Source organism: Acanthopagrus latus, chromosome 19 (genome assembly GCF_904848185.1).
Source record: "Acanthopagrus latus isolate v.2019 chromosome 19, fAcaLat1.1, whole genome shotgun sequence".
Classification (NCBI taxonomy): domain Eukaryota; kingdom Metazoa; phylum Chordata; class Actinopteri; order Spariformes; family Sparidae; genus Acanthopagrus; species Acanthopagrus latus.
Window position 1 is genome coordinate 4333785 of NC_051057.1, and position 18528 is coordinate 4352312.

Here is an 18528-nt window from a genome sequence, read left to right on the forward strand (position 1 = left end):
TGTGACCGCGACACCAAAGTCACCACAGAACTCTTCCTGGGCAGATAACTCGATACCATTTTAAAAAAAGCTCTTTTTGATTTAAGTGTAATAAATCAATGAAAATAAACTCACAAAGTGTCCTGTAATTTTCTTACTAAACCAAAAAATACAACCATACACCTTTTTTGATTTCAAGTTTCTCCCAATGCTCTCCCATCACATTGCGCTCCTATCCCTGCCTGCTGTGTCTTGTTGCCCCCAGGGCCAATGTCCTGGTCAGAGCAGCTGTTAATCACCTCTGTTCTGCATCCTCTGTCTTCAAACTGGCATCCTTCAGTCTCTGTGGCTGTGTTCAGTCCCAGTTGGGTGTCCAGCTGTATTCACCCCCAGGCTGCAAAACTCAGCTTAGCTGAGCTCCAGTGTCCACGATGACTCCCGCAATCATCCAAGGTCTCAGTCCATGCAAACTCTTGGGTAACTGGCTTCACGGTTAACTGAGCCATGAGCCAGTGATGTAGCTAGCTACAGTCAAAGATAGATAGCAAACAGCAGCAGCTTTCGGTTACTCTGGTGATGTGTTCTTCAGTTACTAGCTGTGAACACGTTTGCCTTCAGATAACACATTGTGTAAACTAGTTCACTTGATCATGACTCAGCATCTAGGTGATATTAGTGTGACAAAAGTAAGCATCAGAACAGATGAGCAACAATACAGAATGCTTATTTATTAGGATTAAATTTTTGCCTCCTAGTTGGATGGCATATTTGTCATTTTCGTCCCAGTGTAGCCGTTTACTTCCTCATGTATTTGCCTCAAAATGTGCGGAGTATCTCCCGTGATATGAGCTGACAAAGAAGACAATATGCCAGCAGGTATTTCTGTCAACACTTCTCTGGTCAGTAAATAAATGAAAGCATGTTGTTGGGAATGTATTATTTATACACACTGTTTAGAAACTGCTCCAAAATGGAACCCTGTGTGGACCGAGATAAATGCTTGGACTGTCAAAACATGACAGGACCCCCATCCTCCTGTCAGCTGTCTCACACTGATGACATCAGCACTTCTCCAGCAGCGTGCGAGTCTTTCGTGCCAACCGAGTGTCCGGCCAGCATCTCTAATGGGACAGAATTTGAGTCAGTTTTGGAAAGACATGTGCTGTGGCAGCATTTTCATTTTGGGTAAACACAGTAACACTTTTGCAAACACTTTTAATTATTTATCTGGCAGCGTGAGGGAGAGGGAGCAGGGAGTATTGTTCTACTGATTGGGTAATCAGTGGGATACTGACTCTGGCAGCAATGTGTCCCACCTGTGAGCTGACAGCTGGAAGCTGGATTAGTTCACAGCTACAGTACTCAATGATGCACATGGCTCATATAGCAGTGGAATCTATTAAGTGGGTGTTTGCAAATCTTAAAAAAAACCACATAGATTTTACTTAGCTGGTATGCAATGTGGGGATGTCCTGATGCTTATGGAAAATGTGTTTCACATGCTATCAGAACTATTATGATTATCATTCTACAAAAGGCTGTACTTTTAAATACCGACTCATCACTTTCTCTCCGAAGATTAGTTTTTTTTAGGTCTGATGGCTGCTTAGAAAACACCAGTTGTAAGCTGGAAACACCCCTTTACAGTACAATATGACTCAATGGGCCGTGTTATTCCTCGCTATTCTTTCCCTGGAACTTTATAGCTCGGACCAATAGAGCCAGCAAAAGAACAAACTAAGGCAGGAGAGTGCACAGTGAGGAAATACTGCTTTTAACATACTATAATACCATCAGATGTGCTTATATAATGATACAGACTGATCTGTGAGCGTGTAAGTCTACAGTCTACTTACTAGTTATTGCCTGAGCTTGCAGCTAGCTATCTGTGTATCCTCCTCAGTAAATGGAGTTACATCAGCTGTCTCTCCACATGGTAGTCAGGGCCAGGGGATGATAAAGCCTTAAGCATTTTAAGACATATAAAGATCTTAAGGAGATCTCCTTAAGATCTTAAGGTGTTGTGATAGCAATACACAGCGGGTTGAAAATGGACAAAGTTGCTGTTCAAGGTACAAACTCACAGCCAACAGACGCAACTCTGCTCCATTCAAAGGCCATGAGATGCCGTTGAAAGCTGTGTAAAAAGCTTGTGAGTGGACCTTGAATCAAAGTGACATTTGGAGTATTGTAGCAGCTGAATGAGTCTACACTTCATTCCAGCTGTGTTCCCTTGCTGTGTTTTTGATGACTTAATTGACACACTGATTGCTTCGTTACTTAGTGATTTACGCTTTGAGACAATGTTTCTTTCTTGAACACTCGTTCCATTTATTGTCCATTTTATTCATGATGTTCCAACAAAATATTTCTCCTTTGTAAACACAATGATGCTATGCAGACGACACCCAACTGTTCCTCTCTTTTCCCCCATCCGCCTACACCAACTCCTGGTCCAAGTGCTTGTAATCTCCAGCCTGGACTACAGCAAACAAACTCTGCGAACAAACCATTGCAAGCATATCCAGAACGCTGCAGTGCACCTCGTTTCCAATCTACCCAATTTGCTTTAATACAGCAAAAATTTGCCTCAGCAGGGTAAAAACTATTAACCCTTGGGCAGAAACACCTGCCTAAACAAAGGTGGGTTCCTACTTGCATTCGGTGCTAATTACAATGGTTACACCTGATTACATAATTCACATTATAGCAACAATATTCTGGCTCCAACAAAATCTTTACCCATATACAGTAACTGATTTGCGGTTCAAGTTCACATCACAAAGACACATGTTCTCTCTCTAAATAAATGATTTGTTCATTCAACAGTCTCTCAATCAAAGCCTGCTCAAATATATAACCTATTTATCCAAACTAACTTGTTTGGTGGCAAATATTAGTAAATTTTGGCTTGCTTAAGAGATTAATATGGAAAACATGATATCCAGCAGAATCAGTTTTTTCTGGGAGATTTCTGAGGAGTGTATTCTTAATTCAAACCACAGTTTCTCAGTCATGCAAACACTGCAGTGGATCGTATCTCGGTGCTATGAATCCACTGTCTGTAGGATGCAGCTCTAGTATGTGATTACAAATTAAATTTGAGAATACAAAGAGTCATGTTTATGGACACTGCCAAGGCTGGCTGGTAAAAGAGACAGCGTGGCATATAAAGGGTTCTACATTTCTTCTGAATTTATAGCGAGTGTTAGCACTCAGTGTTTGAGAATTTAGCATGTGTCAAATCTTCAGTTTCCATGGCAATTGCACAGTAAGAAATGGGTGAGACAAAAAAAATCTCTTGAGCCTGTCGGTGTAACCCAACCGATCACACACGTCTGCTTCTTTCTCTTTTCTCCTCTCCTCTCAACAATCCTCTCTACTTCACCCTTTCTTCCTGTGATCCATTCATCTCTTGCTCTCTCTTTTTGCAATAATCTCTCGCTCTGTCTTTATTTCTCTGTCTCTGTAGCTAGCAGGCACAGAGCTGGTGTGTTGACTTGTGCTTCTAACACATGGGCTTCCCTCCTTATCCGCCTACGCAGTGTACTCAGGGAGATTCCAAGCACATACACTCGCTCGCACATACACACTAGCTCTCACACACACACAAACACACACACACACTGGCAGACTGCAAAGCCCCCAAGGTCTGGTCTTAGTGAATTATTCAGTCTGCGTTGGTGGATCTGTGTGAACGTGTATGTGCGTCTAAGATATATGTATATGTGTGTGTGTGTGTGTGTGTGTGTGTGTGCGTTTGGATGTGTGCATGCTTCATGAGTCTGTGTGTTTGTGTTTGTGTCTGTGGGAATATGAAATGGTGTCTTCCTCCTCGTCTTTAATCAGCCTCTCCATCAGCCCCCACCTCTCTGGCATCAAAAGCTCATTAACAGGAAATTGGGGGAAGAAAGATGTGGACAGTGATGTCACCAATAGAGGAGACTGCTGGGGGAGGGGGTAATTACATAAAACATAACTACCAGACATCATGGAGTCACATATTTATGATATGATGTTGCATTGGAAATGTCACTGGTTTATTGTCTAACATGATCATAAACAATGTATATTATTCACTAAACATGATGTAATTAGTGGGGCTATTGTCACGAGAGCGTAATCCAGATGTACTGTTTATATTAAATAATTTTGCACTTCATAATCAATGTCTAGTCAAGTTGTCAAACTTGATAAGTCTTTGTATTAAGGTGCTTGTTAGAAACATTAGTTAATAGGTAATACGTTAATAAGATGGTCATTAACACTGTTATGTTTTAATTAGAGTGTAATGTGTTCTTAAAGCATTAAAAACAAATTTATTGAGCTGAACTAATCAAACTACTATGCAGTTATTAACCTTAACTAGGGTTTTTGTTGCATAATTATGCATTCATTACCAGTTAATGATGCAGTTAATTATCCTTAATATCCTAAGCACCCCATTTGCAGCTACCAGATCGAAGGTGAAAAAAAATCTAATTTAAGATATAAATGATTGCTTGATGTTAATGGTTTTTGTTATAGTTTTATGGTGCATTAAAGCAACATTGTGTAGAAATTAGCACTTTGTGCGATTTAACTGCCCACAGAAACTGAAAAACAGTTCGTTAGACATAATGTAGTTGCTAACTTATCTTATTAAAACAGTGTTATATGTTGAAAATGTGTATGTAAGTGATCCTACCCGCTCAATGAAGCACCATCATCATGATTCTGATGCTGCTATATTCAACCCAAGAGAGAAAGGAGGACCAAGAAGTGGGATTACGGGCTGTGGTGCAGTGAAGGGCGGTCTGGTTAGCGCTCTCCGTCTGTCCAATTGACTGTGGATGATAACCCAATGTGAGATTAGAGGTGGTGCCAAAAGACCGCTATCTTAAACAGTGTCAGTGGGGAAACCATGGAACCAGAAAACATAGAAGATGAGCAGTTCAGAGGGGGATGGGAGCTTGACCAAGGGAATGTAATGAACTATTTTGGAGAAGCGGTCCATATGGTAAGGATAACGGTGTGTCCATGAGAGAGCTGAAGACCCGTGAAAAAAATCCACTGCTATGTGGGACCAGGGACGACTGGGAATAGGCAGGGGTCTAAGGAGGCCAGCGGGAGAATGATGCCTTGCTCTGTACACACACAACGCAGGCCACCACATACTACTACTACTACTGCTACTAATAATAATGTTAATACATTTTATTTGATGGCGCCTTTCCTGGTACTCAAGGTTGGCTTACATCAAGTACAAAAACAATCAATAAACAACAAGCATTAATTAAAAAAAGCAGCATAGTCATTTGATAGAGCGGAGCTAAGTAAAGAGTTAAAATCGACATTTAGAAACAAACATAAGGTGCAGCTGATGCAGTTAGAGTGGGTAGTCTAGTTTAAAAAGATGTGTTTTAAGAGCAGCTTTGAATTTCTAATGGAGTCCAGTAAGCATGTGAGGCCGGGTGGGAGTTCCAAAGTTTGGGTGCAGCACGGGAGAAAGCCCTGGCACCCATTGCGCTCAGTTTGATGACTGGTGGTGCCAGTAAACCTACTGATGAAGATCGCAGGGAGCAAGGGAGTGTGTGGGTTGGAAGCAGGTCCGTGAGATAAGGAGGGGATAGATCATGCAGAGCTTTAAATGTTAATGGTAAGATTTAAAGGTAATCCGTTGTGACACAGGGAATCAGCAGGGGAGTGACATGTTCAGTGGACTAATGCTGAGTGTCATCAGCATAACCTTCTACCAAGAGGTAGAAGGTAAATGATAAACTGCTGGCCCCAGCACTGAACCCTGTGGAACTCCGTGGTGAACCGTGGAGCTTTCTGACCAGCAATTCTGAATCCGTACAGAATGTGTCCTTTCAGCAAGGTAGGAGGCAAACCACTGATACACAGTGCCCCTCAATCCAATGCTAGCCAGACGATTCATGAGGAGCTTATGGGAGACAGTATCAAAGGCCGCAGTGAGGTCCAGGAGGATGAGGGCGGAGAGGGGACTGGAATCAGCTGCACGGAGGAGGTCATTGGTGATCTTAACCAGAGTTGTTTCAGTGCTATGTTTGGGGTGAAAACCAGACTGGAATTGTTCAAGGAGGTTATTGTTATCAAGGTTGGTTTGGAGTTGGGATGAAACCACTCTCTCAAGAATTCTGGAAATTAATGGTAGATTAGAAATAGGCTGATAGTTGTTTAGGTCATCAGAGTCTAAGCCATTTTTTTTCAGAGTTGGTCTGATTATGACAACTTTCAGTGAAGGGGGAACAGTACCAGAGGAGAGAGGAGTTCATAATGGAGGTCATCAGTGAAATGATAGAAGACAGGCATGCTTTAACTAGGGTTGTGGGAATTGGATCCAGGTGGCATGTGGAGGTATTGGACTTATTAATGAGTTCAGAAATGTGATTTTCAGTTGGGAGACTGAAGTCACACACACAAACTCACCCACGTCCCTTGACAGACTGGGCCACCAGAAGTGTTGGCGAAGAAACTGCAAGTCCGTTGGGCTCAGGGATGGCAGGTGAACCTGGATTATGGGCCCCACTCTAATACCTGGGATTGGACCTGGTCTGGTTTTTAATTTCTGTAACCAGGGGGGTAGGAGATGGTGTACTCATCTCAGCTCAGGAAGAGAGACCAGCAGTGACACGGCTGTAGTCAAAAATTACTCTATGGTAGAAACTGGCAAATCCCAGGAATCGCTGTAGCTTCATAGGGGTGGATGGTGTGGGCCACTCCTCCACTGCCAGTTGACTACAGTCGAGTGGAGCTTGTTCTCCAGGAGTCTCTGAAACACCAACCTCACCTGCTTGATGTGATCTTCCAGGGTCCCGGAGAATATGTCGTACAAGGTAATTTATTGAGCTGAATAAGGTTACTACAGGTGAAGGCCGGTTGATTCTCAGGCTTGAGGCTCCATCCTTGAGGTGGAAAGAGGAGGAGAGGTAGCTTGTGGTGGCGCTGATGGATTGCGGGCCAAGTAGAGGCTCAGGTGTGTGAAGGGCAATGCTGTTGGCTGCAGAGGTACAGAAAGCTGGGTTACTGGAAGTGGAGCCATTGGTAGACAGTAATGCAGGGAAAAACTGGAGACACAAACAATGCAATATTAGATCTTGAGGAGGAAAAACGAAAACAATAGAGGTTACTCTTGTAAACGACTTATCCAGAGCTATGTATCACTTCTTTTTTTTTTAAGGTATATTTTTTGGCCTTATTGACAGAGCAGCTGAAGACGTGACAGGAAACAGGTTGAGAGAGAGGGGGAGTAACACGCAGCAAAGGGCCCCAGGCTGGGACTGGAACCCACTGAGCTAAACGGCGCCCCACCATATGCCGCTGACAAAATCATCTAGCAGCAGATAGCATGGACCGTAGGGCTTATCAACAGGTGCTGATTAAAACCCGCTGCAGGTGGGTGAAGGGAAAACTCTCTCTGTGCACCTCTGCAAGTGCGACAGAAAGTAAAACCAAACACAAAAATCCACCACAGAATTATGAGATCGTAACACCTTTCTCTTAATGTCTTCATGTGTTCATTCATTCACATTTTTACAATGAGTGTTAAACATTAAAGGGGTAGTTTGTGTTTTTTGAAGTGGGGTCATATAAAGTACATATCTATAATTGATCTGTTCCCTATTGTAATCAGCAATCAGTGCAGCCTCAGTTTGGAGAAGTAGAGAGCCGCTCCAGCCCAGACGCTCAGCTTTGTACTGCAGTGAACGGGGTCCAGAGAAAAAGAGAAATAAACCACCTAAAACAAGGCTCACCTTAAAAAATCGATAACAGTTCAAGTGCGCGTTGTATAGAGAAAATTCACACCGCTTTACATCACCGTCAGACCGCCCTTTCTTTTGGCACTACATTTTCTCAACCGTAGAACCTCCATATCCCTAAGCATTAGTGCAAGTGGGCAAAAGGTGATCTGCGAGCTGCGAAATACAGCGCGAGGCCCAGTTGGTGAACAAGAGGTTTACTTCCGATAAAAACGAAACTTAACAGACCGTCAAACCTCCGTATCCCTACGCATTAGCACAACTGCGTAGGGATATAGAGGTTCTATGGTTAAGAAAATGTAGTGCCAAAAGAAAGGCAGGTCTGACGACAATGTAAAGCGGTGTGAATTTTCTCTATACAATGTACACTTAAACTTTTCTAGATTTTTTCAGGTGAGCCTTGTTTTAGGTGTTCTCTGGACCCCACCCACCGCAGTACAAAGCTGAGCGTCTGGGCTGGAGCGCCTCTCTGCTTTTCCAAACTGAGGCTGCGCTGATCGGTGATTACGGTAGGGAACAGATCGACTGTAGATATGTACTTTATATGGCCCCACTTCAAAAAACACAAACTATCCCTTTAACACATGCTGTTTTTCAAACTCACACTTCCATAATACTACCTGAGAGTTCGATAACAGCACAGTTACCGGCTGGTTGCTGATAAATGTCAACAGAAGTCAGTAAAGCTGAACATCCCTGCCCATGAACTGACAATATAAAGCACCTCTTAAGAGAAGTGTGCTCCAAACAAAATGAAAATATGCTTTACTTGCTGTGAATAGCTGCCCACCATTACCTTTGTTTAATTTGAACACATGGCCCATTGCTTCCAAATATTGCCATCTCTTGCATTGTCCTCTCTGAGTGCCTCCAGCGTAATAATACAGTGTCTGACCCCCTCCCTGGTAGAATAATTCCAAATGTAAGGCATGTAGCTGTGGCGTGAACACTGAGCTGCACAAACACTGAATCAACTGGTTTTCACCCAGTAGTTCAACCAGTGCCATTTAGAATGTCCATATGACGATGGTGTTATATATCATCTTTATGCTTGTGTATGTCTGAAGAATGACTACATTATTTATACATCTCATCTCTAAAGCTGCCATTCACTCTGAAGGGCTCAGGCTCTAACACATAAAACAGCTTAGAAAAAAAATCACTTACTACTAGTACCTTTTGACATTAACAATGACTAAAAAACACGTACTTAAGAGCTGGAAAATGACAAACACACAATCCCACACGCGCACACACACACACACACACACACACACACACATCTAAGCCTTTGTATTGCCTAGTGCTCATTGCAGCCAGACAAACCCATCAAGCTTTATGAGCCTCTAAGGGCTGCTGCTGCTGCTGCTAATTCATGACGGCAGGCTATCAAACGCATCCACACAGCCAATCTCCACTGTTCCCATGAATATCTGAACAGGCCCTTCCACTGGTTTATGTCTCCCATGCGAACAGCCTGTTGAATCCAGGACGTGCAGCCTTGATAGATTGATATGTCTGTTCCCCGAAGGAAGGAGGGAGAGAACGTGATAATCGTGTGCTTAATGCTGAGAGAGATGGGCAGAGGCGTTTTCATTGTGGAGCGCCGATTTGATGGATGTTCACTTTATGTTGTGAAAATGGGCAAAGTCACTCTTGATTCTTGTTGCATGACTTTGAATAACAGACCTTTAAAGGGAGAGAGAAGAAACTGAAGAATACCAAACGGTAGTATTTCAGAGGTACACTGTACTGTGGTCCTCATCCTTATTAGAGACCAAAAACAATGACTGCTAGCTTGCTGATGTCTCTAGCTAGCTAGGTAGCTTGCTAAGACTACATTGGAAGTTGCAACCCTCCTTTAATGGCATATTTTGCCTGAAATTTCAGTCCAGCAGTGAAGCTGATGATAGATTTAAGTTAAGGCCACATGGGTAGTATTGTCACCATTAACTGTTGATTGCAACCTGTCAAAGCAAGCACTGGTGAGTAGACACAACCAAAGGCCAGAGCTGCAAAAACAAAACTCACATTGTAATATACTATAGCTTCCATGAACAAATATGAATATACTGAGCTCTTCTTGGACAACATGGAAATCTTTGAGAAAAATCAAACTGTCCAGAAAATCCACAGTATCAGTCAGACTGCAGGCGAATCAGATTTGTTTCTCAAATCCGATCTGAAAGATGGACTGTTGGAACTGTTATTTATAAGTGATTATATCAGATTTATGAGTCCAGACATCGGCAACCTCTTGCAATAAACAATGAAGGGGTCGCTCACTCTGTAAGCTGTGTGTCTGTGTGACTTTCCAACAAGGAAGCATGGGGAAGGAAATCCGTTGTCTTGCTTTCCAGACAATCATGCTGTCAAAATATTTCAGCACGACTGTCCACGGACTGTTGTTCTCTTTGTCATCATCATTTTGCTGCTCTGCTAGTTACAGCATGCATTCTGCTGAGCTGCGCTGATGCACTTTTGTGAATCTGGATTTGACGTCGTTGTTGTGTATCGCACTGCCAGTGACACAAAAGACCATTTGAAATCTGATACGAGTAGCCGGAGCGGCAGGACTGAGACACTTGTGTGTAAATCTGATTTGAATCCCATTTCAAACCACCTCAGATAAACTATGATATTTCCATAACCCTTACCAAGTGGTTTATGTGCCTAGACATAATGGAACTTTAACCACAGTACTGTTGATCAATAAATGTCTCTGGTGAATATGTTTTTAACTAAAATTTTAGAAAAGTCACTTTTACATGTTGTTGTTTTGTATTCAGCCTTTTATGCCTGTCTGTTAATAATCTGACTGATGTATACATACTTGTATTTGAATGTAGGCCAGTCTGTACGTACTGATCCTCACAAGCATGCTGTGTGAGTGTGTTTTGTCTGCTCTGCTTGACTTCTGTCTTGATTAGAAGCCTTTTATTTATAAAGCCAGTGTGTTGCTTGCTGTGTCTCTGTATTTTCTAACACAGGGTCACACTGTGTTGTGTCTTGCTGAGTCCTCTCTTATTCCATTCCACTCAAATTCTGTGCTTCATGCATCATCATTGGTTCTTTCAGAAAACACCCTCTGCCATAAACACTCACACACACACACACACACACACACACACACACACACACACACACACACACACACACACACACAGAGTGCACAATCAATACAGTCACAACCCACATTTCCATGTTGTGGCTCAACAACTGATACGGAAACAAATCTTTCCAACACCCACAAAACATTTAACTGCAGCCTCAAAACTCATTCAGACATAACGATAACTGCAGTGGCTGAACAATTACTCCAAATCACTGTGGCTCTCTTTGTGCACCGCGCCGCTTGAGTCTTTGGTCAATAGGTGATTCTGAAAAGAAATGAAGTGTGCCGAAATGTCTAAGCGTGGCACATGAGTCTCTCAGTGCTTATGAAATGACTTACTGGTTCAGAGGGGGAATTGTTATGCATCACCTCTGTGAACTGCTCCTGAGACATCATTTACAGGGCATAATCACTGCCTACCCTCCTCCTTGGTAAAGAATAATTCCCGTTAAAGGGCCATTTCATAATCAAGTCTAACGAAGAACACTAAGTGAGAAAGATTGCCTCAGTGTGTGGAGTTTGTTTTAGTGTTCATTAATTCATTCATCATAAGGGCAATAAATGATGTGTTACCCTCTCTGACAAAATCTTGCTAATGGGTAGAGGAAGATCCAGGCTGTTGATATATTCAGACACACAGTACTGTAGTGGCATTGCAAAAGAAGCTTGACTTAAGGAGATACATTAATTAAGGTCCTTTGGAGCTGTATATGATACTAAACAGGTAGGAATATTTCACAAGTTGTGATTTGAAGTTCAGTCACTTTGAACTCTGCGTAAGGTGAACCAGGTACGATCAGTACCGGAAGCATAAATAGGTCTTTCGTCCTTCTTCAGGAGCACATTTTGGTCTCGCCGCCACTTAATAAGATAGCGTGTAATTCAAGAGAAGACATTTCTCATGAAGGCAATAACCAGGTCTGCTGAATTGACAGAAGCAAGGTTGGAGGTTCGAGAGATTGGAAAAGGGTGGAAAGTGCGGTCAGAAGATTTCTCTTGGGAGATAGTGATGGATATATCTACAAAGTTCAGTTCAATGGACACAGCTTAAAGTAGCTGCAGTTTAGTCAATATTTTTCAAATAACAATGTGAAAACAATGAGCAAAGGTGCTCCTTGTATGAATGAACTGAATCTGCAGCTATCCTTTATTCAGCTTTGTTGGTGCTGTCCAGCTCAAGACATTTTAGCTCACTCTCATTGCCTTCAGGCAGCTAAGTTTAGTCCCTAAAATCGAGAAGCATCATTAGCCAAAGTCAGATATTTCCCTCAGCAGATGGTAGAGATGAAATCAGAGCTCAAAGTGAAAATAGTGAAATTTGGACTTACATTTGCCAGATGTATACAAACACAACTCCAAATGAAGCTAATGCCCCTCTGTACCTACTAGATATGTTAATACCTGTTTGCTTACAAGTCCATCATATGGACTTGTAATATACAGCAGGAATGGTAGCTTCGGCTCTTTCTGCCTTGTGTTCATAATTACAATAATTATTTCTGCTGACTCCTAGTGGCCAAATAAACAGTTGTTGTAGGTACAAGCACTGGCAGATATTTCATTTCACTGTTGGTGGGGGTGTTACACCATCATGTGAAGAAAGGTACTCATATTGATAAGACTCAGCTGCCGGTTGTGCACCGAACAGTAAGAGCTAGAACATAAATTTGTACTGTAAATAAAAATGTCAGATCACTTTTGTTTTGAGTACATTTTTGCAAACTCGCTAGTAACTGGAGGTCAGCCTCCACCACCAGCACACTCTCAGAGAGCGCTCCAACACTAATAATATATAATAATAATAATAATAATAATAATAATAATAATAATAATAATAATAATAATAATAATAATAATAATGAGGATTCCCAAGGTCCAAAATCTAAAGATTTCCTACACTTAGGACGTAAAATACATCAGTAAATGTCCTATGATTTAATCACGAGGCCCTTACGTGTGTTAAAAACGGCAGTCTCTGACATGACATGTGCCTGACATGAGACTACAGAGGTTGTCGAGGAGATCAGCGAACACGGAGACTCAGTTACTCACTAGTGTGTCTTTACAGGCTGACTTTAGTTACAGTCTATTCTAACTCTAACTTTACAACTTGAGCCTTGATCAGTTTATAGAAAACCTGTATGGTAACTGTGTAGTAAAAGTCTTAGTCGTGGTGACACTTAAATCATGTGACCGTGATGTCTGTTTACAGCCTTAAATCAGCTTCAAATTTTCAAATAACATTTTCAACTATAACTGTGTGTTCGTCACATGAATGCACATGCCTGCATCATAGGTGTGCTCTGGTACTTCTACAAATAGCACTACAGCCCTTGATGACACAGACTGATGAACTGCATATATACTAATAATACTAACTGGTACACTGGCATCAATAGATGGCCTCTGTAAGAGATGTCACCCTGAGTTATTGCAAGCGTATTGATTTTTCTTTTTTTTTTTTTTTTTACTTATCATGCTGTTTTTTGCGACTCCATGCAGCACCTATCTAGATTTATACAACGAATGTGATTATTGCTATGGAACAATTCGTAACATCTGTTAAAGTAGCAATTAAGATAAATTACAAATATTTGATCATCAAATTATGCTTGATTGTGTCATTTTCAGTGATCACTTTGGTTATCCCTGTGGCCCCTGGTGTGTTACTTATTTTAATGGCACATGCAGACATGCAAATACTTTAATAAATGCAGTGATTATCCTACCTTTCACCAGCATTGTAAACCTAGTTCCCAGGAGCTGGCACTGTGTTTTAGGTACACTGAGATCAAGGTCTGAAGTTTGACATACTGAGCAAGAAGCAATTACAGGAAAGAAATCTCTCAGAGTTTACAGCAGCAATGAGGTGCACTTCCCTTTTCACAGCCTGAAGTCCTTGAGGAAGATTTATCGCTGGCAGCCCTTGTGAGGATCTCCCAACATGGAATGGAAATTACTGAAAAAGTCAGGCAGTTTTTTTTTTTGAGGCCCAGGGTGAAGCGAGGACCTGCATGGCTTGTTCACTGCAACAATAATCCTGTGGCTGAAGCAAAGTTATTTATGTCACCTAGAAAGCTTAATGGTCATGACTTTTTCCTTTACCAAAGGGTCTCACAAAAAATGTGTCTGATGAACGACTCCGGCGATCTTCTACTGAAAAACAGTGTTCTGTGTCTTACAGCGTCTGTTCTCATTATAATGGACATGTCCTGCTTAAAATGAAGCCTTATTAGTGGCTTTCAGATGTGTTTCCCCACCATCTGAGTGACCATTATCTTTGCTGTAAACTTCAGCAGACAGAACCAGACAGAATTCAGCTTTGTGCAGATATCCTCAGTCTACCTAAATGGCCAATCTATCACCTTTATGATTCATCTTTCTCAAAATGAAATATTGATTGAGTGGTGTTGCCATTTCAGGGAGCTCAGCTTTTTTAAGTTGCATTTTGAACTTATGTGAGGACTCTTATATTCCAGCAGGAGGATGAGGTGAGATTACATGGTGGATGGAGCTGGCCGGCAATTAAAGGAGAAATCTTTTTTCCATCATGACCCTATTTTTTCATGTGTGTACAATTTTTGAAATCTGTCCAGGATTATACAGGCAACTGCAAAACGGGCTGTAGTGTAATTTCAGTGGGCAGTAGTCCTCTTAAAGTGTTTGCCACTGAGCGACTCAGTTTGATATTCTTAGTGTACAACAACAAAAAGTATTCCTGCAGAGACAGGCCTTTTGGTTTAAGAATAAGATCCTATTTATTTAACCAGAAACAGCCACAGTGGGTTATTGGTGGAACAGTAGAAAGACAAACCATGATTGTATCAGTGCTGTAGCCATCTTCAAAGCTTGCATTCAGCTTGAACTTTTCATTTTTATATGTATGTTGCACTGTTGTTCAAATGCAGTGTTGTGTCTTTATGTTCTTGTCTAGAACAGACTTTCAGACTTTTCAGTTTAATCCAAACAAAAATTGCAGACCACGGTCTGGACCAAAGAGCTAAACCCTGGTCTAAATTTGACCCATGGGTCAGTTCCTTCCTAGTGTGACAAGGTATTTTTGAATAGATGCACCAAAGTAAAAAAACAAGCTGTAATAGCACATGGGCAGAGCAGTCCAAATGTTTGATCGACGGGTGGTCTGAACTTTATAGCGTTCAGCATCTGTTGCAAGAAAATAATTGTTCCCTTATTAAACAGTGGCAAATCATGCTTGGTATTCATGCTTCACTTGCTGCTTGTAAGTGTATTTATCCCCTCTGCTATCCATCTTCTAATTCTTGATAGCTTATTATCTATGTCTCTGTAAAGTCTCATTACATTTGGTCAGGTTGTTTTTAAATGATTTTTATCATTATTTTTTGCCAAGTCTCCCACTATTCATTATCTTGCTTCTGTTTCACTTCCCTGCCATGCATCATCCACCCTTTCCTAAATCTTTCTCATTCCTTCTTCCTTTACAAAGTCCAAATCAAACGATTGCATTTATCCATCCATGTATTCATCTTCAATCAGCCCTGCTCCTGCTGTTCTCTGGCTTCACCCACCCTCGTCTGTCACCGGCCATTCCATCTATGTGGCTATTTATGAGTGCAGTATTCCTCATAGTGGGACCTGGTAATAAGTGAAAGTAACAGGGAACATTGGGGCTCTTCAGAAGCTTAAAGCTCTTCAGTGGAGGCCATCTATCAGCCTGTCAGACGAGCACTCTGATGCACCACAAACACAATCACACGTCCACAGAGGACTTAGGTGCTTGCACAGATTTCTATTGTTTGTATGCGTTCCCACAAGAAACTCGAGAGAGAGAGAGAGAGGCTACGAAGATTGTTGCTATGGTTTACACTTTTAAATACATATATATATATATATATATATATATATATATATATATATATATATATATATATATATATATATATATATATATATATACACACACATACACACACCAGATTATTTTCATAATCCTGGCCTTGAGTGTGGAAGTAGATCAATTGCCATATCAACTCATATCAGTAAAAAAAAAAAAAAAAGTGTGAATGACCAATAATTTTGGTTCATAATACTGAATCACATAGATTTTATAACTTGACTTGACTTCACCACTATCAGCCCTAATTTTTAGGTAAAACAGCACACTTTCCTTCCAAAATGTACAAGTCAACGGGCCAACAGGCGCGCATACACTCAAAACGGGTAACCGTGACAAACTATTGAAAATGTGGCCATGGAAGGAATACAGAATGTGATATTGTTTCGTTGGTGGAAAAGGGACAAGGTTTGTGAAAGATTCATGTATAAACAGGGGTGCAGTGGTCGGGGAACAGCTCCCCCAGTCTATTTGGCGAGATTGATTGATTGATTGATTGATTGATTTTTTGGCCAGTTTTTTGTATTCATCCTCCTTTCTTTCCTCAAGAAGATTTCAATTACTCTGTTGTGCAGATTATCCATGCGTTTCAGTTCCATCAAGAAGTCCTTTTCTATCGCCATCGAAGCTAATGCTGAAAGTCGAGCCTGCCCTGTCGTATTTCTGGCATAAGTTTTAATTCGCTTTAGGGCTGAAAATGTCCATTCAACAGAAGCAGTAGACACGGGGATGGTCACCGCCAAACACACAAATGTGTATAGCTGCCTCATGCTCTCATTCAGATTTTTCTGCTGAAGGAAGTCAAGGAGATCAGTGGGAGATTTTCCTGCAAAATCATCCATGGCATACATTACAGTCAGTTCTGTTCTTAGCCGGGGCAGATCGAAAAGTGTTCCGTGGCTCTGTGCTAAGCTGGAAAAGGCTGCATGCCTTATATATATATATATATATATATATATATATATATATATATATATATATATATATATATATATATATATATATTCATTCTTTAAAAAAACATCGCCTCTGTTATTATTTCGCCATTGTATAGCTTATAATAAAGTAATAATAAATACTGCAATTCACAAATATCATTAATACAATTCTTATTGTGTCATGGGGGGCGCAGTCATGGCGGCCGCGGTCGCGTCAGTGCGCGGGCGCGCCGATAGCAATTAGCGTTAAGAAATGTGGCGTTTTCTATGGTGAGTAACAGTTGTTGTTGTTGTTGTTGTTGTTTTTTGTGAGGGGCAGTGCCTATATGAGAGAGGAGAGAAGCAGCGCCGTCTGCTAATTGTGTGTGTCTGTGTGTGGGTGGGTCAGGCAAGCAACGCCGTCTGCATGGATTAATGTTCTCCGTCGCTACGTCGGATTTCCGTTATTCAAACTTCACAGAGGCGACTTATGAGATCCATAGACATAATATACGTATATTATGTCTATGGTGAGATCAATGTAGTTCGGAGGAGAACAAGTGTTGGCTGATTTTAATGACAGATTGTCTCACTCTACAGCCAATGGTCTCGTAACAGCGTGTGCGCGCCTGACCAATGCCGGCGGCGGCGGCGTCTTTCCTCCGAAATCACCGTAAGAAAGAGCGCCATTATGCACCTAGTTTGTGTAATTATCATCTCCTCGCTCTTCGCACGCCATCTTTCCTGAATGCCGAGGCAGCTGGTGACGTAAGAGGTCAGTCGGAGGTGTTTCTGTTACCACTAGTTGAAATGGGTACAGCGCCACCTAGAGTACCGGGGTATGACATGCTCCGGCCCAATAATCCGACTTTCTCACCGGCATGTATTCTCGGATAATTGCAGTTGTCTGATTGAGTGGCATAGTCGAACTATGGCTGTAATCTGACTAAACTGTGCATGTAAACGCACTGACTGATGACAGAAAGGTGATAACTCGCCATCAGACTGACATGGCTGCAAAAGTTGCTGTTTGTATGATGTATTTTTCTCTTAAACGATAAGAGGCTCACTTTAAACAATAGTATTATTAATAATAGTAATAATTAATGATGATGATGATGATGATGATGATGATGATGAGAAGAAGAAGTAGAAAAATAGCATACTGAAAAGTTCTGTAGATGGTTGATTATTTGAAAAAGTAACACTTGAGAGAAGCTTGGCAAAAAAAAGTACAGTTTGATTTCATAGATTGAAAATTACTTTGACCTGCATGTTGAGGTGTCCTTGAGCGAGATACTGAACCCCACATTGCTCATCAGTGAGGGCCCTGCGATGAACTGGCGACTTGTCCAGGGAGTACCCTGCCCTCGCCCTGAGACATGGATGGGATTGGCTCCAGCAGTAACACCCCGAGACCCCATGGAAAGGGATAAGCAGTTACGGATAATGACATGACAAGACAAAAAAAACATTTGAAGTGTGAATAGAACAGCTGTTCAGATCATCCTGTAAAACACTGTTGGTCCAATATTCAAACTTGATGTCTGCATTACAGAACATGGTGTGGGGTGAAGCTGTAAATTTGATCTTTTAGCACGTTTCAAGTAATGTGCCCTGAAACATGTTTCACAAATTACAAATTGGGAATATGACTTGGCTACAGCTCAAAAAAACATTCCAGTCAAAAGATTTTTTTTTTGCTTTAATCCGTGCGTCTGCTATTTGCAATGCCATATGTCTGTACGTCAAGCATTCAAGCAATTATTAGGACTATAATTTGTCACTTTTTGCCGTGGGGCCAAATTGTGCAGCATTTTGAATCTGTGTGTTGAGAAGCGCTGTGTGTGTGTGTGTGTGTGTGTGTGTGTGTGTGTGTGT

The 18528-nt window shown here is 41.4% G+C and overlaps 1 protein-coding gene across 2 annotated transcripts in view; it reads left to right on the forward strand.

Moving 5' to 3' along the window:
• The window catches only part of kcnh2b (potassium voltage-gated channel, subfamily H (eag-related), member 2b), a 246851-nt gene that overhangs the window by 15381 nt on the left and 212942 nt on the right, over positions 1 to 18528 (forward strand). The gene's annotated exons all lie outside the window — the stretch shown is intronic.